This window comes from Convolutriloba macropyga, chromosome 1, assembly GCF_964194025.1.
Source record: "Convolutriloba macropyga chromosome 1, txConMacr16.3, whole genome shotgun sequence".
Taxonomy (NCBI): domain Eukaryota; kingdom Metazoa; phylum Xenacoelomorpha; order Acoela; family Convolutidae; genus Convolutriloba; species Convolutriloba macropyga.
This window is the reverse complement of record NC_134468.1, coordinates 35444128-35467981: the sequence shown is the minus strand read 5'-3', so window position 1 is coordinate 35467981 and position 23854 is coordinate 35444128. Positions and strand designations below refer to the sequence as shown.

The window sequence follows — 23854 nt, the reverse complement described above, 5'->3', positions numbered from 1 at the left end:
GACCTGCAGTTCACGCTTTTTATTGTCCGATAATGAAACGATGAAGCCTCCGGCGAGATGATAAACTCAGCTTATCATCAAAACGCGAAAACCAATTTCCCTTATTATCAAGATGCATAGATTGGGGACTTAGATAGACTTTTGATAAAGGAAACTCAAAGCAACTCGGTATAAGGATGACATGTTTGTAATGAGGAACTTGCTGGAGACAGTTTGATTTGATGGTTGTTTCAAATCACGGACTTGCAATGTTATGGAAGCAGCGGTTGTTTTCCATGCAGCTACGGTTCATAGTTTGATTGTGAGACGAGAAGCACAAAGACACGCACATACGTCAGATTAAAAGATCTACAAACTTATCTGGTAAAACCCATTATCAAATAATCTTGGTTTATAATGATCTAAAATTTAAATGTTTGCTGATTATTTCTTATTGATAATCTTAATGTTTTCTCCGATCTCTGACGTTTCTTCCTCTCTCCCTCAGCCTTTTAACTCTCGTTTTTTAATTTCCTCGCGTTAAAGAACTGGGCTCAAGTACCCTACTGTTGGATGGCATTGCTTACGAAAAGACTCCCCTCTCATTGGGTGAGTGGTAAAACTCACCCTCTCATCTGGTAAAACTATACATTCCATGCAGTGCAAGAAGGAATTCGTTATACTCTCTTTCCAAAAAACATCTTTTTGCTTATTTAAAAAGGCTTTTTACAGACTGAAAGTCCTCAACACAGCGACTTCCAAGATTTTTATTTTCCAAGTAGACACCAAGCGGCTGAACGTTTCCCCAATTGCTTTTAATTTTTCAATGGAAATATTGTCAAAAACAGTGTTGCTTCAAGGAACACACATAACGATTTCTTCTTGCAGCTACCTTGTAAAGTATTTGAATATTGCAAAGTTTTACTCAATTAAAGTTTGTGAACTCGGTATGGGAGGTCAAATTACAATCGGACTAAATATTATTATTTCACGAAATAGGTCGAAAATCTTTTCGTAAAAATCAATCTTTCCTTTTTCCGGCAGACCAGCATGAACGAATGCATCAAAATATGCCAATAAAATTCAATTTGCCTGAAGAATACAGAAAAACGCTTATTAGTTTGGTTTGTACTTCAATGGCGACCTTCTAAATTTAGATAAGTCTATATTAATAAAGCAGCATAGTCGTGTTTCTTTACTGGTGGCCCTTTGTTGCTGCCTGTTCAACGCAACCAATATTACTCATTTGAATAAAAAATGGTGTTTCCAAGGTCGTCTCTGGTTTTGTGAATTGAAATCTGATTTTAGTTATGTCTGTCTAATTAGTGTTTGTCTTTCATTTGAACATTTCAGAAGTAGAACTAATTTTAAATTGTTAAAGTGGTGCGGCCTGTCTTGTGTATGTTTTGTGATACATACTCAGCCTTATTGACAACAAATTGAAAAAGTCTTTTGTATTTTGTTGTTTTCCATTTTATGTTGGCAGCTTTCTTCCAATGCGCACAATCAAAATTGATTAGATACCACATGTTGTTGCGTTAAGAATTTCCTCTCAATGAATTTTTCATGACGTACGACATTCAGTCTCTTTTAGCTCAAAAAAGAGCTTTCCCTTCCCTGTCTTCCCTTGAAACTTCCCTTTTTATCTCGGATCGGATTCCCAAATAATAATGGAGCCATATTTGTTATCCACAGTGAGACCTCAATCAATGTTTATTCCATACTGTTTAAATTTTTAACAAGATTTAAAGCTCCGATTTTTGTTTTGAAATTTAGGCCTAATTAAGGATGCAGAGATATTTTCAAAACCACATTTCAACAAATGTGACTGAATTTATGACAAAACTGCACCTGAATATTTTTCACTCTAAGCATTGATAATAGATTCAAGAATTAAGATTGAATTATAAGAGAACAGACGTATCGAGTTTAACGTTGCAGCAATCTTTTTGCTAACCGGTGATCTGGCGAAGGGGCCCTTAATGTTGTTCACATTATAACCTAATCAGTTCACCCACTTTTATTGACATTTGATTAGCAGAAGTATACTAGTCTTAAAATACTATCGCTCTACTTTTTCGTTCTCCTAATAGTTTGAACAAAATGTTATCACACTATATCAATTGTCTGGTTTTTTTCTGGCCACGGCAGCGGAGGAATGATTAATAAATCACGACAAACCTGAATTACACATATATATATAAGACGCTGGCACGATATCCGGTCGCCTTAGACGTTCCATCAAATTTTGCTCAAAACTATCCCCTATTCATAGATGCCTTTTCTGTCACCATTTCCGATTTTATGACAGATACACCAGAAAGCGGCTGTTTGTTTAATATGAAGTTAAATTATTAGCGCATTGTGATTTCACGAGAGAGATTCTTGTTACAATTACGCTTCTGTAAAGCTGCTCAACATAGTCAATTATGATTATTTTGCTCAAGGTACTTCAATGAGACAGCTGAAACGGTTAGACTTTTTTATTTCATTTTTTAGTTTCTTTTTATCATTCTAATTTTTGGTTTTTTTCACAAGAACTTTTCTTTCCTTTATAGAGCACCTGTGTAGAGGTTCAATATTTCAAAAACAGCTACCTTGCTCTGATTTTGCTCACTGTCTTTTGTCAAAAAAGTAACCTAACAAATTTCACTTTCAGTTTTCGAGTTCTTCTATTTAGTTGTTCACCCACTCATTTGTCAAACTCTCATATAATAAAAACATGCAATACATATCCTATGACTAAGTTATGCGTATATTTTCAAAGTATCAACAAACTTTTACATGATTGTATCCAGCGCTGTAGGTTGATTAAGAAATTTAATCAGAAGTTCTAAAAAGTAGGTACATAGGCTTAAAAACAATAATTCACAGCTGTAATACTAAAGATTACATCCGCAAAAATACCGCAACCAATTACGTCAAATGTTCATTAATACTAGTTGTTACGTCTACTGTCCTATAGAAGGTGATATTTTTCGACAGTTGGGCGGTAATATTCAGTATTAGCAAATCCTTTTGTTCGTCGCATTAACCGATGTTAGATTGGTATAGATTGAGCAAATCAGACTACTGCTTGTGAAACTTGATGTTAGTTGTTATACTCGATTATTTTTTGCTACATAAAAAGCCATTATTTTTTGCTACATAAAAAGCCATTATGTTTTGCTACATAAAAAGAGCAATAATCGTATGTGCACCTCATCTAAAAGCGTAGATGGTTCTAGTTTAAAAATTTGATAAGGGTTCAATAATGAGTTGTCTTAGAGAATTTTTCAGCACAGAAATTGTACCAAAGCTATGTTTTTGCTCCAAATCATTTTGATTTCAAATTTTTTATTTCATTTTCTTTGACTGAAAAGTTTCAACGGGTATTTTTCAGATTGAAATTCTGTAAAATTCTGCTTGATATTGTAAACATAATTGATAAAGCAATTGAGGTTTCATCTGCTAAAATTAATTTAACCTTATTGTTCCATTTTTTGAAGTGAGATAGTCTTATTCAAGGTTGCTACGAAAAAAAAGTGGTTCAATTTGATTTTCGAAGGAAAGATTGTCAAAATAGTTTTCCGTCTGAAAACAGGGAGAAGGTTTTGACAAACTTAGGATGTATATTGGAGAGATCCGTGCTACGCATGGCCTCTCGCGCGACGTCTTGCTTTCTTATTTCGAGATAAACTATAAAACAGAAATGCAATAAACCTATAACAGAGAAGAATTTATTTTGATATACTTCTGTCGTTGCAGGTCTGTTTTGTAAATATTCCTTGATTAAAAGATAATCATAAAAAATTTCAAACTTTTTTAAAACCTTTTCACAAAATTCGAGAAAAAAAAATAAAACAAATGTGTCCTATAGGTTTATTTTCAAAGTAGAATGTATTTTTGTTCCGACCCCACTTGTGGGGGAAGGAACTGTATACTCAAATGAGTTTTTTTTCTTCAGACAATTTTGCCGATCGATATATTCCTCGCATAGAAATGTAAGTGGCATCATTGAAAAACTCGTTGAGCATAGAATTTGAAATTAAAGATTTTTTAAATTTCTTTTTTATCGAGGAGTTATCGAGGATTGGTGTTTTTGTGTGAACACGTGATATTTGACATGATTTTGTTCACTTTTAGTGTAATTTTTATAACAATATTTATTCAAAATTAAATTTCGCGCAACAAAAGAATCAATTTTGAGTTCTTCGTGGACGAAAGGCGGTAAAAACACTATAGGGAAGTTTAGCATTAAACACTGGTCTCATAGGGAAGTTTAGCATTAAAAAATTCGAAGCTTTTCCATTTGAGAGCTTTTTTATCAAATTTTTCATGTTTTTTTGTTTTCTTAAGTCATCTAGAGACTAGTCACTTTCCATACCAAGATTCCGTTAATGATAAACCTGATTTACAGTCAGATGAAGCCCAGATGAACAAAAAATTCGTTTTCAAGGAATCGCTCGTGTTTTTTTCGCTTCGACTCTAAATTTTCGTAATTTTAAATAAAAATTTGAGTTTCTTTATGAGGTTTTACTATATTTTTGGAGTCCGATGGCATAAATTCGTTGATTAAAAGTGCAATAAATTTCGTAATGAGCATTAATTGAACCTATCTAGAGCATTGAGTGAACATCTAATGGCTGTTAAGACTTAGTAAGTCTCTGTTTATTTCTGTGAAAAGTAAGTCAGTCTCAGTAATGACAAGAACCTTTTCCTTTCTACTGCAATCAAAATCAATCTGGTTAGCGGTTTTATATTCTTACTTTTTGTTATACGACTTCAACGCCACAAATTTTCCAAATTATTAAAAACTTGTTTTAAATATTTTCGTATTATTGACCCCTCTTGAAATCTTATCACATTATCCTCATATTGATATCTCCCACTTGCTTAGAGAATACGTTCAATGGATCATACTTAAAGTGAAATACATGTGACATATCCTTTTGCTACAATCGAGGGACAACTAAGCGTAATTATTGACTTTTGTTAAAAGTTTTTAATTTTAATGGCTGTTAAGACTTGAAAAAATTTTGGGGGAAAAACTTTTAACATTAACCGATCATAAACCGATTGTAAGGCATTCTCAGTAATGACAAGAACCCTTTCCTTTCTAATGCGATATAAATAATTCCGGTTAGTGGTTTTATATTCTTACTGTTTTTTTTATAATACTTCAATGCCAGAAGATTTCAGAACATTTAAGAGAATTTTTTAAACATTTTCGTATCAATGGTTCTTCTTTAAAATTCATCACATTATCCTGATATTGGCTCAGAGAAGATCTTCAATGGAACATGAATAAAATTTTCAGAGAAAAGCCTATTGTTTAAATGGATTCGGCACTTTCTTCGCTTACTTTTCCACAGAATTTTTGGTTTAGCCTGTATTTGTTGTTGTTTCCATAGTCATCAGACTTATTGTGATGTCCTATTGATTACCTATGCATAAGAAACTTTCTTTCCTTCCAATGAGGGATAACTGACCGTATTTATTGACTTCCGTTGAAAGCTATTGAATTTAATGGCTGTTAAGACTTTAAAAATGATTTTTCGAGAAATTTTTAAAACATTGAAGAATATTAACCCTTATTTCGTAAAATTTGGGTTATTCGCAGAAAAGACTGGACCCCTAACTTTTACTTCAACCAAAATTAACCTATTACTAGTTTTCTTCATTTTTTTAATTTTAGATTTTTTTTCTTAGTTTTGGTTCCTTTTGGAATCATACTACATTATCCTTATATTGATAATTGCATTGGTTTAGAGAACACGTTCAATGCGTTATACACTAAGATTACAGAGAAAAACTTATTGTTTAAATGATTTCGAAAATTTTTTCTTGCACTTTTCTAATTATTTTTTGAATTTTGGCTGTGTTTTTTTAATTTTTTTCATAGTCAATGACTTTTTGTGATGTCCTATTGATGAATTATGAAAGTAAAATATCTGCGGCGTTTGATCGAGGCATAACTTGGCGTATTTATTAGCTTCCGTTGGAAGCTATTGAATATAATAGCGTTGAACTAGGTTTTCTCAAAAAATTTCCTCGTTTTAATGTATTTCCTAATGTTCTTTGATTTTTGGAGTCAATTTTAAAAAAAAGAATCCCATGGCTGTTAAAGTTAATTTAAAGTAGACAAATTTTTTCGGAAACGTTCATTTTTCAATGGCTTCAACACTTGTCTCGCTCAATTTTTTTTTATTATACTGGGTTAGCCTGTTTTTTGTACCTTAGGTAGCCATAGAATGCTGACCGGTCTAACAAGCTTGTGATTCAGGATCGATTGAATAGTTTTACGCAAGGCAGTCAGTTTATACCGTTTACTCTCAAAGCTTTTAATACTATACATTTTAAAGATTATAAGGATTTTTCTTTTTTTTTCAGCTTTTGTTGTTGTTTTCGTCAACTTGTAACTTATTCTCATCAATGAGAGGTCACGTACCATTCATTTTTTTAAAGTTAACAAGTTTAATGACGTTATGACGTAACTGATGTTTTGTTTTTTGGAGAATATGCTTTTTCAGAAAAATTTATGTGAGTTGTAAATTTGTGTTTCTTTGTCTCCTCATTTAGCACAATCGCCCAATGATTTCAAATGTGGCTCAATTGAACCTATCTTTTCGTTCAGTATATATTTAGCTGAATTGGTATAAAGTGAAATTAAATTAAAAATACATTATTCTGAAAATAGCTAATGAAATTAATGGTTTCGCTAATTTGTGTTTTCGCAATGTTTGTAATTTGTTGATCGTAATTTTTGCGTTTTTCTGCATCTATAGCCCATTCCAATGGCATATTCTAAACTTAGACAGGGTCTGTTGGCTTCATTACGACTTTTTAGTGAATTTATCAAGAAATATTTCGTTAAAGGCTAATGATTTCTAAGACTTGACGTTAATTGTTTTAAAAATATTGATTGATTTTTGAATTTTGCTCATTGTTTCTTCTTTTTGACGAATTGTTACCTAGTCTCATTAAGTAAAAATCCCATCTGCTGTGTAGTTACAAAAAATTAAAGTTGTGTAGTTAGGGTTTTGTCTGATTTAAGTTCACGTTGTTACTAGGTGCTCTTAATTCAGATATTAATTTTTTGCAGTGAAATTTTTGTTTTTGCTTTTTGTTGCTGCTGTCGTTGTTTTTTTTCTCGTGGTCTTTTCAATTCAGATCTCTTTTTAACGAGGCATTGCATTATTTAATTCAATTATTAGTTTGGTTTTGTAGCAATTTTTTTAAACTCATACATCTATTCTTGATCACTTTGTCAAAAATGCAAAAGACAGTTAAGTCAAAAATGTAGATGAGCGCGGGTCGGAACATCATGTGTAGAACATTACCTGTGTAGAAAAATTGAAAAACTTATAACACGCTGCTTTAAGATCGTACTTGGACGTCAACTTGCGTCAAGCTAGCTTTCCTAATTCAGCATTAAGTTTGAGATTTTTCAAAACAATCATTCAAATTTTTTTATGCGTGTCCTTAACATAGCTAGTCTTTTATTCAGTTTTTTTTTCAAATTCTCATTATTTTCTATTATACCCTAAAAGTTTGAATTATAAGTTATCCGAAAAAGAGCATTGTTATTCGAAAAGTTGGTGGGTAAACTCGCTATTCTGAAATCGCGCAAACAGAACAGATGAAATAAGAAATGAAAAAACTGTACATGCACCGGCCGAGATATCCAAAGACGCAAAAGACAAAATTCAGTCTTATATTTTTGAGTTTTAAAACGGTTTTAAAGTTTAAACAAGAGCAGAAGAATTTGACTCAAAGGAGTCAATAATCTTCTTTATTCAGAAATTTATATCCAACGCCCTAATGGACAACAATTTTCACGTAATTCGGTAAAGTAAAATGAATCGAATGTCTGCAATCTGTAAAATCAATAACGGCAAAAACAAATTGGAAGTCACCTAAATGCGATAAAAAATTTTAACAGAATTTAGTGGAAACAAAATGAATCGAAAACAAACCTAAACTGTGAACCAATTGAGTGAAATTATTTCAAATAATCACAAAGCGAAGCGGGATTTAATAAAATGGCAAGAAAAGTTGAACTGCAGATTGAGTCAGAGATTGCTCTGAAGTAAGGTTTCTGTTTGAACTAGTTAGAACTAACTCATGTTTTTGATGAATCAATGGCCTCTCAGATCGCGAAAATGCAACCCATCATAGGAAAGTTTTTTTAAATTTGCACACTGTACAACTTATCATTGAACAGATATAGGAATATAAAATTTTAACCATTTCGGCGTTTTTGGGCATTAAAGGCTGAATTACCAACAACAGAGGGCCTTTATGAAGCAGAATTTAACTTTTGCGAAGTTCGTGTTTTTTCCTGACTGTAAATTATGGCTTTCAAACATTATGACGTACGTATGTAAATTAGTCAGTTAGATAATGAAAGCGATGGATGTTCAATGTCCGACAATAAACATCCGCCGTTAGCATTATATGATTATTCATTTAGCAGTTTATCATTAAGTATTTGACAAAAGTCAGAAGGAAACTTTTTGTTCGATCTGTTTAGCTCCCTATGTAATGAGCCCATGAAGAAGTAGCAGAAAAATAGCTGGCCGCAATTTTCAGTTCTACAGAAACATTTTGTTAGTTTTTAGTAATGTACATAGTAATGTACGCGTCCATAGTAATGTAAATCCATAACGTCCATAGTAATGTAAATTCAAGGATATGAAGTCATATTCAGTCTCTTTTACCGGAGATTTACTGCTTTACACGTTTTATTTGAACAAAGTAAATTTCGCACTTTTTCGGCGGGATATTATAATATTATATTATTGGCGTCCGACATCTTGAATTGATGTAGCATCAACAGGCTCTGGGAGAGGAGACCCATAAATTTAACCCTAGAGACCAGAGGTTAACTAGACATCCGTTCAGAAAAATTGAGCAAAAAAATGGCTAATCAGCCAAAACACGTGCGAGACCTGTAATGGGGCGGACGTACGTACCCTGAGCCGTTTTTACCTTGACAAAGCGTACAGATTCATTTTTTCCAAGCAAAGTTTCTACAATTCGTCCCAAAGGTCTAATTCCACGCGGTTTGAGGTCTTTGAGGATCCACATCAGGTCTTTAACTTTCAAAGAATCACTCTATTTGAACCACTTGCTTCGTTTCATCAAAGTGGGAAGGTACTCTTTAACTAAGCTTCTCCAAACGTGATTCATAAACTGCTGTTCATTTCTCCACGAGTTGGAGGCTGCATTCATGGTTACTGAAAAGTCACCTGGTGGATGTGAACTGGTTAAACTGGAGGTCTACTGGAGGTCTACTGGAGGTCTACTGGAGGTGAAAAGGTCTTTGCACCAAAAAATGAGGTCTAGCGTTCAGTATGCTTACGGTCTGAACCATGATAGTGTGGAAGATATCTGATGTAAGCCTCTTGCTTCGTAGAATGATCAAAATGATCCTTTTTGCATTTTGGACCAAAAAACTATGTACTCAGTGCGTAGAGAACACGTTTCTAGTAATGTAAATTCAGTGATATTTTCTCATATTCAATCTCTTTTATCGGAGAGTTACTGCTTTACGCGTTTTATTTGGACAAAGTCAGGTTCCCACTTTTTGGCGGGAAGAGTTTCAAGTACTATAATTTTGGCTTCAGCCAACTTGAATAGGTGTAGCATCAACATTTTTCAGAGACTAGACGATTACTGTGGTTTGGGAAACGAGAAGCAACGTAAGGGTGTGTGTCAAATTTTGTTAATTGAAAAAGAATTCTTAAAGATCCAGGCGGGATTTTCAATCTTTGTTCAAATTGACTGCAAAAGAGGCGAAAAGAACCCTCCCTCAACTAAGAGTGGATCCGGAAACACAAAATCAGAAATGGCACACTCGAATTGTCAATGTTCCTATAGAAGACTTATGGTCACAAATTTCTGTTTCATTTTCGTTTTCGAGATCATTCTATCGTTATTATACTCATGGAAAATGAATATTAATCAGACATGGAAAATGGTACGCCCCTAAAAGCGTTTTAAGGCGCTATAAATTTTGGACCCGATTAAAAGGGGACATAAGTCTTTGATGCGACAGTTTTATGTTAATTTCAGCGAGCACATAGTGTTTTATTACGGTACCCTTTATTGCTATTTTCTATTCATCACCTTCTTACAATTGTTAAAGTGCATATGAACCTTTATATTTTAAAAGCGTTGCAGTTACACATGCAAAGCTATTTCGAAATTTTGCCAAAAGAACTTGGCAAGTGACCTGTTGTAATTTATGATCACTTGTACTTAGTCTGCTGATAAAAACAATAATGAACAAATTGTTTTTCAAAACCTTACGTGTGCTTTTTTCATTGCAGGAGGGGACTGAGTAATGCTATTACATCGACAGCTATTTGACAAAAAATGAACTTTTTTACCCACTAACACTAACTTTCAGTTGAACCTTTGGATCTTAAAATTTTTAAAAAATTTCAATTCGAAAATGTTTGTTTTTGGACCCAAAATAGGGCGCCAAAATTTTTGTGGAGAAATGTTTTTGAGGAGAAATTTTTGTTGAGCACCCATGAACGCGGCATAGAAATTGCGGGAAATGGAAATAACCCTGCAAAATACTTTAAATACTACTATATACTTTAAAACCCTGTGTTTTCGTTATTTAAACTCCTGGTTTTCTTTTCGTGGATTGATGCAGCGTTCAGCATATCACCTACTACAACAATAAAGATCATCGGGAAATATGAAACAGAAGCGATTACCAATTGATGACGTAAGCTGCATGAATTTTAGATCACGGCGTGTAATCGAACAAGTTTTGGCAGAGACTTCCTGGGACAACTAGGCATACAACTTACAAAATACCCAGGCTACTCGCAAGGAAACGGTTTTACAGATAGCAATTAAAAAGAACGGTTGTTCCCTTTTTTATCCAAAATAAAAAAGAAGCGGAAATACAAAAATTAGTAGACCAAGCACATATCGAGAAACTACCAATTTGTACGGACAATTTAACATCCATCTTCCTTGAAAAGCATGCTTTTCCAAAAACAGACCTCAATTACACCTCTGGCCAGGTATGTTTTACATTCTGAAACCACTAAAAAACGCAATTTTGCCATTATCGGTGACAAGGCCACAGGAATTTAATGATTTGAAACGGGATTCTTCGGGCGCACAAACATGCCCACAGAGTTGGCAAAAAAATCTTCAGTTCCTTGCAGGGGAGATTCCGACGCATTCTTTGATGATATCCTCGTAGATACCCGGGGAGCTGTTAAAATTACGCACATTTCGAGTGATAAACACGCAAAAAAAAAACAGAAAAGAGCATCGCTAGCACTTCTGAAGTATTGAAAATTTAAGAGATAACATGTTAAAAGTTTCGAATTTGGTTCTGCTCACAGTATGCTTTATGGTAATGCAAGATTTTTAACAAAAGGTTAGCACGGCAAAAGTTAGCACGGGTCCATAGCTTTTTTCCTTATAACACAAGAAACATTTTATTGAAAACAGCAAAAGCAGTCCGACAACGACTGAACTCGTCATTCGAAATCCCTCTTATTACTACCTCATTGTTCCTTAAAAATTTTGCCAAAAACTAGTTAGAATGCTACAGTAGGGAGAATGCAACTTTCAGAAAAAACTTTTCCCACGACGAGGAGATAAAACAAAATGTACAAAAAATTTTAGCACTGCTGGCGTGTTTGTTGCAAAAATTACTCCTCTTCCGCTACAAATTACTAATCGACTAGAACAAGAAAATAAAATTTAATTTAAGCACATGTGGAATCCATTTGTTAAAAAATAAAGAAGTGGGTTGGAATAATTTTAAGGCTAAGGAAAACTTGCAGTCGCAACACCATCTTGATTTTCTACGAAACTAGGATGGTACCGATTTTTGAGTATGGAATTCTTATTTATGAGGGAACATCGTTAAATGAGCTGCAAAAAATTTAATAGTTCTAAAAGATTTTGAGATTTGTTTGTAGAAAGAAACCAAGTCACTCCATCATTGAAGCTTTATTCGAGTTCAAAAAATTTTAACAATCAGCGAACTATACATAAAACACCTGCTTTTATTCAGCCTAAATTCATACTTTGGGTTACATTCAAACAAAATGATGAACGAGATTTCGACTGCAAACCACAATTTTTCCTACAATACTCGCTCGAAAACCACTCGCATTATACAAACAAAAGCCTCAAACAGAATTTCAAGTCGGACATCTCTGGGGTATTGTGGTAGAATTTTGATAAATTTTTTATTGAAACCAAAAATACTGAAACAATAAATACTACCTGAGATTGAAAAAGAAACCATGTACTGTGTAGAAGTTAAAAAACTATTCAATGCACTTCAATATAGCTTGATCATTCAAAATAACACGCAAATAAAACTTGCCTTCAAATAATATCAGGGTACTTAATTAGTACAAGATACATTAGTATTTGCAAGCGTCCACTCCTGATGAAACTTTTTGATTTATGTATTTTTAATAGTGGATTCTGCTGTTTCCACAACTTCTTCGTGCTATATATATATATATATATATATATATATATATATATATATAGGAGAAATTCAAATTCTAATTCTAACTGCGGATCAAGTTGGTTTATTGAACATTAAATAACTAGTAATGCTAAATGCTCATCACAATTGTCAAGTGTCAAAGCTGACCAAATACATGGATATTATGACCATCAAGGTTGGATCATGTTGAATATTTTTTAAAAATTGGTTCTCGCTTTTGTTTCTTGGCGCAAAAATAGATCTTCAACTTTTTTCAGAAGACAACTTTTTTGCCTAGAACCTTTTTTTAGTATTTATTGCCGAGAAAATATTTTCGAGCAAATAAACCACTCTTCTGGTTAATTCTGCACCAGAGTGGTATTGGAGTGGGCAGCTATTTGGTTATAGGGTTGGTGGCTGATGGGTGTAGGAGGAGGCAGAAGGTAGGGACAGGGGCAATTGTGAACAAAATTGGGGGTGAAGAAATGACCGGTAGGCATGCTGATTGAATTAGGAGTAAGTACAGGGTGAAGAATGATTTGATTTGTTAAGACTGGGCAAACAATCTCTATTTACTCCCAGCTAGAGACCCCACGTCGGAATCAGATAAAATTATAGACATACAAACAATGTCAACACCTCAAGTAGACACGACTAGTGCTCCTTCCTCACGTGTAAGGACACACTCACTTGATTCATTCATTATTTGCATGCTTAACACTAACACAGCCAATTTTTCATCCCTATTTTGAAAGACTTCGCATTATTTTTGCATTCAACACATGCCGGTAAAATTAGACGCCGAAATCCAATTTTATCTGATTTTAATAAAAATGAATGTGATAATGTGACAGGTCACAATACGTTATCCTATCTATCCAAGACTCTAATTTATCGACTTTCTTTTCTGTGTATACAATAATGGCGTATTAGCTTCTGCTTTGTTTATCTGTTATTCGTCCCTTTAATCAACTTAATCAAGGCTAGGGGTTACATTATTGTGCTCATCTTCTTGAGGCAATATTGCTACGAAAACTCAAACGCATCTATAAACCATTTTTGTTAATTTTTGTTGATTTTTGTTTCTTTTTGTTGGAGATTAGTGAAAATTACTGCGTGAACAAAGCATTGAAGTTATGTGACGGAATGATAGGAAATTGTTGGTAATGTGCTTTATGTGCGCTTCATTAAATCTGCTTGGAGATTGTTGTTTCGTTATTCCATTTATACAATTCTGACAGCCAACTGAAGCATTAAGAGATTACGCAATTTGGTTGCTTTGGCACATTTGAAGTCTTCAGACTGTTTTAATCTCTCACCGGGAAACAAATGGGCGCCTGTTTTTGCGCATCGGGTCAATTTAATGTCACTAAAATTGACGTCTAAAATCGAAGAACAATTTACGCAACTTTCTCAATTTCATAACAGGTGAGTGGACAGTATTCTTCTCCAATTATCTTTTCTTTGCAGATAAAGTTTTGCTTAAATCAGTTGAATTTGTTTCATAGCGGAACAAAATTTTTCGCAATTGATATTGGCCGTGTTGTTTCTATAGAGTAAATTTCTGTATATTTGACCTGGTTTTTTTAGGGATTTGAGTTGATAGAACAGAATTAATGTTATAGGTTTTCTAATCCATTTTAGTGTCATTTTGCTATTATGGTTTTCGAAGGCTTTTTAATTGCTCTCAAATTGAGGATGCTAAGAAATTTTTTTTGGATTTGCTCTGTAATTGATCCTCCTCCGACTCTTTTTGTCCTGTTATCTTCTGAGTTATCTTTTAACTTGATTTTTTTGTGTGTGAGCCAGATCTTATCCACAGTATCAGAGAAATGAGTTTAAATGCGGGCTTTAATTGGTGGTCAACTGGAATTTAAACATCATTTTTTTTGCAAAGTCTCTGTTAGTCAGATAAAAAATGATTTTGTCTACTTAAAACTTTCTTTTATTGGATATATAGCGTTTGAAATAGCAAAAATATTAAACCACGTGAACTGATGATCATTTTTAATAGCTGTTCTACTGGCAGCAATAAAAAATCTGCCTACAAATAGCAAATTCCTAGAAAACTATTATGAAGACGAAAAAAATCCTATTTCAACTTTTTGAAATATGTTCCGGTTTTTGAAGATTCGAAGTTTTCGATATCTTATTTTTATAGTTTTACTAAAAATTCAGCTTATTGAGTAAACCATTTACCAATTGAAATATTTTGCAATGTACTTTCTTACCTTTATTTATCTTAAATTGTATCACTTTTTCTCACCTGATTAATATTTGTGCTCTTGTTATGTTCGCTTTTCTAAACAAGATGTCTAATCAACTTTTCATTCTATAACAAATATCTACAGTTACTTTTGTCTTGAATCCTTTGGAATTTTTAGTTTTGGAAAATTGAAGCGCGTCATAGCATTCGATTTCATAGATAGACTTTTGGAACAGTTCCTGTTGATCTTTGTGAGTTCAGGTTGTTGTTTTTTGCAAAAATTGAATGACATCCGAGGAATAATATTGCAAAGTAAAATTGAATTTTTTTCCTGGTAATTTGCAATTTAGTTGACAGCACAGATAGAAATTTTTTAAACAACTTCTATGATGGAAGGAAAAACGTGCTTCAGCATGGGTTCTTTGTGGTTTTTGTGCCAAAAAGAATTGTAATAATAAAAGTTTTATCTCGAATTGAGTAGAGCAAAAGTTGCGAGGAAGTCTTGCAAAGTCTGCAAAAATTTCATGCATAAGCTCCAGATTCAATAACTTACCAACCTCAGATTTACCAAAGGAAGGTATTGTCAAATTTTGTTATTATCAAATTAAGTTATGAAGTTATGTGGTAATGAATTATGAAAAACCAACATAAACATTTTTGCATATCCGAATTTTGATTAATTGAATGTTGCAACTACGTCAAACAGACGTTTCTTTGGAACCATAGGCAGTTTTTAGTTTAAATTGAGAACAAATCTTTCTACGAAAACAGTTTTTGTTACTCATGCCCAGTTTACAGTTTTTAGTTGCATCGTTTTTTTATCAAATAATTTATAAATTAGTTAAAAGTACCTCTGACCATTTGTAGAAATTAATTTAACAACTGTTCAACAATTAAAAATGAAACAGAGTTGTTTTTCGATGTCTGTGAAGCTTTATAATTTAGAAAAAAAACTTCAAACGCCCAAATCTAAATATTTAAATTGCTTTTCCGTGCTTTCGGTTTTCAATGAAATTAAGATCAAATACCTGAATATCAGCTATTTTCAGACAAGTATCCCTCCAAAATATCTATCTTTTGCCTGTATCTTTTCTGCTTCAACAGTTTATGTCGAAAGTTCCCGTGTTGAAACAAACATCTTTTGTCAAACAACTCAATTTTGATTTATTCTGTATTAGGAAAAGCAAAAAAAACACTGTTTGTAAACTTCCTAAAAACTGATAAATGTTTCAACTTCTCAAAATTTTAAAATTTTATGTCTTTGTTAACATTCAACCTATAGCACCTCATTTTGAAGTTTTTATTTCTTTGTAACAGAAAAGAAACAGCGTTTTGAAAAATCAATGGAAAATGCTGTAAGTCGTCATAAATTGTCAGAAACCAACAAGAGCGATTATCAAAACGTTTGCAATTTTTTCCAGAAAACTTTTGCAGGGTGAGTAAAATTCTTCATAATAAGTGGTATAATGCATCCCTTATTTTGATAGATTTTTTCGAAATTGTATTTTTTGACTGCATGGATCCATATAATGGTTGTTTTGTTATAATGAAAAAACTTTCCCGAGTGTTTACACATTCATTATTCAACTATTTTTTTATCTAAATAGCATGAGATGAAGTATAAATTTTTGTTCGGTGGTAAAAAATTATTATAAATGTTTTATTTCTTAGAACTTTAAAAAAGTGCTGATTATGAGAGAAAGAATATTAACTGAACAATTTTTTTGCCGTGCTCTCATTTTCTATTTTTTCAAAATTTGATTATATATTAGGGCTGATTTTTGCTACGTTGCAAAATGTCCCATTTTCATGAACAAGAGTGGAAAAACTGGGCTTCAAATGATAATCTAAAGCTCAGCTTGCCTACAAAATTCACCTACAAATAACAAAGTTTTATCTTTATGAGGCTTTTTAAATTATTTACAGGTAAACGTTTATTTTGGATGCCCTAGTGTATGTGCTACAGCAGTTATAAATTTTTCACATTAGAACATAAAATGTGTGTTGGTGCTAAAACTGTGTCAACAATTTAGTCATTGAGCAAAAACTAGCCAATTGTAGACCGTGACTACTGAAAAGACCTTGCTTGATCGAAAACTGGTATAAAAAAACAAACTGGCCCCAAGTGGATTATAAAATGAATTCAATTCTTCTATTCCACACAGTTTAACTTAAACTCAACATAAATCATTCACTCTTACTTTTTGCGTGAACGCAAATGTGATGCAAGACTTTTGAAGGGCTCAAGTACATCCCACTACTAGCTCAATTTTATTAGAGGTAGTGGGAAACCGTTTAAAAAAATATGGACCAGTTTTAAGTTGCGCTATAGCGGCATTTGAAATTGCATGAAAAATTCCAAAATTGCCATCGGGGAAACTAATTTTTGATTTTAAAAGTGAGAGTATTGCATACTAATGTTGTTTACACTGAATTTTGATTCACCCAAAGTGTTTGTTGTCTTTGCTCGGCTCGAAATAGAAAATAGTTTTTAAAAAGTGGATCGAGTTTTAGTCAAATTATGAGTCTAAGAAATGACTTTTAACGTGTCTCTGCCTCTAAATTTTTGTGCCCACTAGTGCTCATAACGTACTCAACAAGTATACACCTTTGTATGTTGCAACTCTGATGAACATCTTATCAGTCAAAAAGCTCAGGCAATATAGTCCAACAGCGACAACTGATTTTGATACGTTTTTTCAAATGTTTTTAAAGTTCGATTGCTCTCGCGTAATGCCGCTAACTCTTGCTCCATTACTGCTTCAATTCATACATAACCAAAAAAAATTAGAAACTTTCCAGATTTTTAAAAACCAGACGTAAGGGAATACTTTTGATCCACTTTTGGACCCATGCTTGGTCCAAAATGCCCTCGAAAAGACTTTTGCTTGACCCATGAAAAAAATTTTCCTCGATTTAAAGTAGGAAGTTGAGCTGAATATTATTTGGCAATAAAGACCCCTCCAGTAGAATTTTTCAGTCGTTCCATAAGTCCAGGCCTACACCTGGGTATAGATGAAACTATGGAAAAACAAAAACATTAAGTGAGAACACGTAGCATTGGCCCTGTTTCATTGAAGCTCTTGCTTGATTTGATTGGATGCTGAACAAACTCACATATAACGGGTGGTATCTTTAGTAAAAAGTAACTGCCTCGAGGAATGTCGCAGGCAAGTCTAGACCGGGCTTAAACTGTGAGTTGGTTGTCGATTCTTCCGGCTATGATGACCTCAAGTCATCCACTTTAAATCATCAAGCAGAATCTTCCCTATTTAAAGTCCACTTTATCATAATCCAAGTTCATTCCGCTAGTCAGTGAGTCAATTTACTGCTTTACATTTTGCTCTGTTCTGTTAAGCTTCTATTTTTCAATTCAATCACTTTTTATAATTTGAAAAGGGTAAATAGGCCAAATTTATTGGCCCATAGTTTCGCATTCTTCTGTGAGTACCTACATTGAGAAACCATTGTTACGTTCATAGGCTGAACGTTGTATACCCTGTCATCATTTGCATATCTTAAAGGAAAATACTGACTGCGCTTCCGATAGTAACCAGAACAAGGAAACGTGATAATCATTGTTACACTTTGACTTTGATGCTGTAAAGACGCAGAAAAGATATAATAAATAATTCAGTTATGACTGTGTGAAATACCTTGCTTATGTTGACTTGACCGATCATCAGTTTTTGCTTGACCACTATTGACTTACGCTGGAAACTGGCGGTCTCAGGCAGGTAAATCTTCAGTTTTCAATGTTATTGTTGTTTTGACGGCTGAGCGTCATTTTTGTCATTTTTATTCATTACATTTTGATTCTATGATTGCTTTATTTGTATCAACCGAACTAGTCTTTGATGATTTCCAAAAATTTGGGGACAGTTTTCAAACCAGCATTTTTTAAAATCTAACTTAGTAGCTGATGGGATAAAAAGTTTCAGCGTTGATTCTACTCTTTCAAATCTTCGATCCTCATTGAAGCATACGGGGACTTTAAAGTTTAGATTATGCCCCTGTCAAGATCTAACCATGACGACACTTAAAAAGTCAACGGATACAGTCTGGAATTGCGCGCTCATGTTGAGACCCAAATGCTATACTCGGCAAAGCCCTTGCCAAATGGCGGCAAACTTATTTTCTGTAAGTGCAGCTCATACTGAAGGAAAATTAGGAGCTTTTAGTACAATTTTTGTTCCGACCCACTTTAGTGGGGCAGGAACTATCTGCTCAACTGTTTTTTTTTGCTGTGAATGATATCATTAAAAAGCTTGTCAAGCATAAAATATCAGCTCAAAAAGATTTTTTGGATTTCTTTCGTTACGAGGTGTTACGGTGGTTTAAAATATTGTGAACTTTAGGCTCACTTCCCTTGTTTTGACAATTTTTGTATTTTTGCAATGTGCTTGAAAGTATCCATCTATTGTGCTAAACATATGATAAAATTCTTAACGATAGACACATTCGTTTTCATTTTGAAGATAAAAGAGTTGCCGAATTGTTTGAACGAAAATATTTAGCTAAATTATTGCCTAAATTTTTGAAAATTTAGCATAATCTTCATTTCTTATAAAACGTGGCATCAAATATGCATCTTTAGCCTTCTCGGTGCAAATTGACCGGTAGTGCAGACATGCGATCATCGTTTACATAGACGAGAGGTATTTTTACCTCTGATTTCTATGAAAATGTTCTGGAATCAACAATTTGGCGACCTTTCTCAACATTGTGTCGGTTTTTCAAAAACGCATTATTTATTTTTTCTTAAGATTTATGATATAGATGTTGACACCTAATGGTTTTCTGCTACTATTACCCGATAAATATCGAAAGATCATCATATAATATTGATATATTGACGTTTTTGACTATTTTGCTGATTCGGTAAATATTGAAACAGTTGTTTGTTTTGCTGGACAAGCAGCAATAAAAAAGAACGGTTAGATTGGTTGTTTGGATTAATTGTTGACTTTCACAGTTCAAAAATTGTTTGGATTGGAATGGGGCGCTTATTTTTTGAAAAATTGCATTTTCTGTTTTTTTTCTGATTACAAAGCAGATTCATTGCAAAATCCATCTCAATTATTGACTAATCACAATCGTCAATTTGAGCTGACGGGAATATGAAGTCAAACGAACATACCTTAAATTAGCAGCTAAGAGCTTCTAGTTTCTGTTGTCTTTAACACTGTCTACACAAAAATATATGCAAAATTGTGAGCTGTATTCCTTGTTTTTTGTAATCATTTGACTTACCCTCAGTAACACAAAGCCAAACGGCAGTAACAAGTTAAATTTTTTTTTGTTTTAGCAATTTTATTTATCAATTTAAAAAAAACTTTTTCAGGAAAAAAAATTAGGATTTTCAGATGTTCCATTTTTGTCTTAGTTCTGTCACCTTTCAACGTTTTCTCAGATATCCGACAGATCATATCCTTTTGCAGGTGAGATTGAATTGAGTCTTCATTTCTGCTTTATCACTTAAATAATGGTTTTTCGGCTTCCGTGTTACGATCTATTTGAAAATTTTTTTAGTTTACATATATTCCATTTTCGGCGGCTCTTTTTTAATGTCTTGTCCGATTATGGCATCGAGGATAACTGATATATCACAGTTGAGCGAAGGAGCAATTGATGAGATTCAACGCCTTTAATGAATAGATTATGACTTTGAAGCACGCGACACTATTTTCTCTCATTAACTGATTTCTATACTTTTGCCTGTATTTGTATTTTTTAATGATCAGGCAATCTAGATAATCAATAGTCTCAGTGGTTTCATAATTACGGGGGTATAAATGAGCTCATTTAATGATTTCAGTTGATAGGTAATGATCTCATGTCTTTGAAATTAATTGTTTTCAAAAAGTATATGCGCGGTTCTTCGTTAGTGTTTGCGGTTTGAGTATAGAGCGGTCTTCTAAATGGCTATACCAATTGTTTTCAAACAACATATGAACTTTTGAATTTCTTTATCTCTTGCTCATTTGGTAGACATTTTAGTCGAAAACATGGCTGATCGGTGTCGGAACATTATTTGCGAACTCACATTACCGGGCCTCCTGGTTTCATTTTAAGTTCAAAGTTTGATTAAGTTGAAGTTTCTCTAAAGTATTTGCTTTTCACGGAATTTTGGTCATGGTTAGCAAAATTATTTTTTGGTTATTTTTAAATCATGATGTTTTCTTCAAGATCTTGGCAGGCGAACAATTTCAAAACTTTAAGCAGGAAAAAAAACAGTGGCTGTTTTCACAGTGACTAATTTGACAATTTTTGCAACAGATGGCACTTAATTTTGCAAGGATTCTTATGTTTCTTTGTATAATTTGCACACTGTGGATTTAATATCTGTGAGTATCACAGACAATGATCCTTTGAACTTCTTTCAATGTAAGTAACTTTGATTCATAAGTAAAAAACGCTGCGATACTCCTTCCTCTAATGTCCAGATCTTTTGGTCGCAGTTCGGTAGCAGAAATTTGGGATTCAAGCCTAATTGACGAAATGTTTATAATTCAAGCCATGATCTCTCTTCGAATCCTTTTTTGATTTTTTAGAGTTTCTTTTAAGAGAAGTTACTGAAATGTTTGCTCAGCAGTGATGAAACGTAACCATCCTTCTTGTAACGTAAGTTCTTAAATACTGATTGGTTCACCTGATTTTCAAAGTTTTTAGAAGCAGCAATATATATATATATATATATATATATATATATATATATATACATCTATATATATATATATATATATATATATATATATATATATATATAATTTTGAAAAGTTCTAGTTCAAAAAACATCTGCATTAACAAAGAAATAATCGAACCTTGTTTTGGTTGCTGTTTTCTTACTAGAAAAAATCAGTTTATCACCTACTTTCAATTGCATCAATATTTTGCCGACTATTCAAATTGCTTTCTATAGTTCATCAGCTCATTCCACAGATTAGGTGGAATAGTCTTCTGCCCTCGCTTTGGAGCGCCAAACGTCTTCCAACAGTTGTGCTCGAGTCGCATACCTACTTTCAACGTCATCCAGTGCACCTTTCCAAATAAAGTTTCTTCAGACGAAGATATTAAAAAATACTACGAGTTACATCAGCCTGCATAACAGGAATTACGGACGTTGACTCTCTTCCAGCGTATGCTTTACAACCGCCAAAGATCAATCGTTGTAGAGAGTGTGAAAACCAGAACAAGAGCTAATCGGCGTAGAAGACAACAATTAGTTAGGAAACTAGTGTGGAGATCACTTCGAACTCGGTAACTTCAACACCACTGGCGACCTCTAAATTATACGTAGGTATATTTTTTGTTGGTTGTGAGGCGGAGGGGTCGATATCTCCGCGAAGTTAATAGCCGATTAAGAAAATGACTGCGTGCGTTGCTTGTTCTTCAGCAAGCGAATCGGTCCTTGTAAATTGTGAGATCTGCAACAAAAAATCAGTCCATATTGAATGCCTTGGAGTCAACCCTAAGGATGCAACCACTAGTGCTTTAGCCTGGAGGTGCGCTGATTGCGCAAATTTTTCAATCATTGATCTGCTAGCGTAAATCATCCCGAAGCTGGATGCGATTGATTAGATAACTGCTGATGTGTCAAAAATTCAGAAAACTTTGACTGGAAACAACCTGAAATTTGTTCAACCTCAAACTTCTTATGTGCACGCTCTGACGAAGGGTCTTAATAAACCAATCAATCCATTCAAGAGCAGCAATCGCCATCGGAAGGATAGTACCGCTTCAGATAGATGCGAAAGGAAGAAACAAAAGTTTCATAATCAGCAAGATGACAGTCCATTGCTAGATGAAGATCAGTTTCTGACTGAATGAGATGAAAATGGAATGAAGGAGAACTGGGTACAAAAACGTCGTAAAAACGTTAGACAAGTAAATGTGGTCAGTGGATCGTCATTCACGAACAATGAAGTAAGCGGCGTTGAACTAAAACCGAGGGGTCCCCCAAGACGGCATTACTTTGTGAGCAGTGTCACTGCTCAAGTGACAACAGATGCTTTAATGAATTATTGCAAGCAGAAAGATCTGAGTCACATTGCTTGCCGTGAAGTGGCAAGTCGACGCAATGATGTAAAATCTTTCCATCTAATTCTAGCAGAAGCGAAAACCGAGATAGCTGAGTTGAACGAGACGTGGCCTCATCATGTTATACTAAGGAGATATTTTCTGAAAGAAGAAGCGCTATCTTGGATCAAGTCTATCACTTCAACAAATGAGATTTGTTGTCCTAGATGCATGCCATGGGCAGCTTTTTTTAACGCCAGATCAATATGCTATAAGATGAGTGACGTTGTTATCTTCTTACTTATACATCAACCAGTTTTTCTATCAGTTTCTGAAACATGGCTGAATGAAGATACCATGTTTCACCTTGATGCAGCAAAAACTATAGGATATGTTTTTTCATGATGCAACCGGCAAGGTAGAGGAGGAGGAGTAGGAATTTTTGTTCCTGAGTACGTCAGTTTTAAGAATCTTAACAGTGGTATCCCGCCCGACCTTAAAAACAATGTAGAGGAATTAATTTTCCGGAGTATAAAACTTTGTGTATGCACAGTATACAGACCTCCAAACAGAAACTTGGAAAGTTTATTTGGAACGTTTGATGAAGATCTGGCAGGTTACGCGATGAATATGAAAATACTTTCTCCCTCGGAGATTTTAATTTTCCCCTAAACATTCAGCATGGGACGCGTTTGTTTGTTATATAGATGAGTTGAATCTGATCAACCAAGTTAAAATACCAACTCACGTTAACGGAACACCTTGGACCTTGTTTTATCTAATTTTCCTCTGGCCATCAATGTGAAGGTTGATCCTGTCTTGAAATCCAAACATTTCTGCCTGACATTTGGTGTGGATGCTATGAGTAGCCGAGCCGAACTTGATAGTACCTACAGATTTCGAAAATTCAATTGGAAATCAGTGAATCACACTTCCTTCTTTTCTGATATTGAATATATCCTAAAGTGTTCGTTTAAAAATTATTATATTGATAGCCAAAATCAACATTGTAAGAATTTCAACGATGTGTTCGCTCTTTTCGAGTCAGCTATCATGCAAGTCCGAGACACGAATGTTGAAACACTCGAATTTTGTTCCCGCGATGGACGACTGTGATACTTTTACTTTGATGCTGAATGTAATGCTGCAAAACGAACAAAAAGACAACTGGAACGGAAACT

The 23854-nt window shown here is 33.8% G+C and overlaps 1 protein-coding gene across 6 annotated transcripts in view; it reads left to right on the top strand.

Annotated features, from left to right (window-relative positions):
* LOC142338253 (uncharacterized) overlaps window positions 1–23854 on the top strand; it is a 71171-nt gene that overhangs the window by 20919 nt on the left and 26398 nt on the right. Inside the window, exon 1 of one of the 6 annotated variants that reach the window (XM_075387943.1) lies at window positions 1811–2451. The exons of 2 other annotated variants lie outside the window; for them this stretch is intronic. The gene's annotated coding sequence lies outside the window, so the exon portion shown is untranslated. Of the gene's footprint in view, window positions 1–1810; window positions 2452–13071; window positions 13877–18240; window positions 18392–18769; window positions 18795–23854 lie in introns of those variants that run through there. 3 more of the 6 variants (XM_075387928.1, XM_075388006.1, XM_075388021.1) reach the window with 3 other exon arrangements.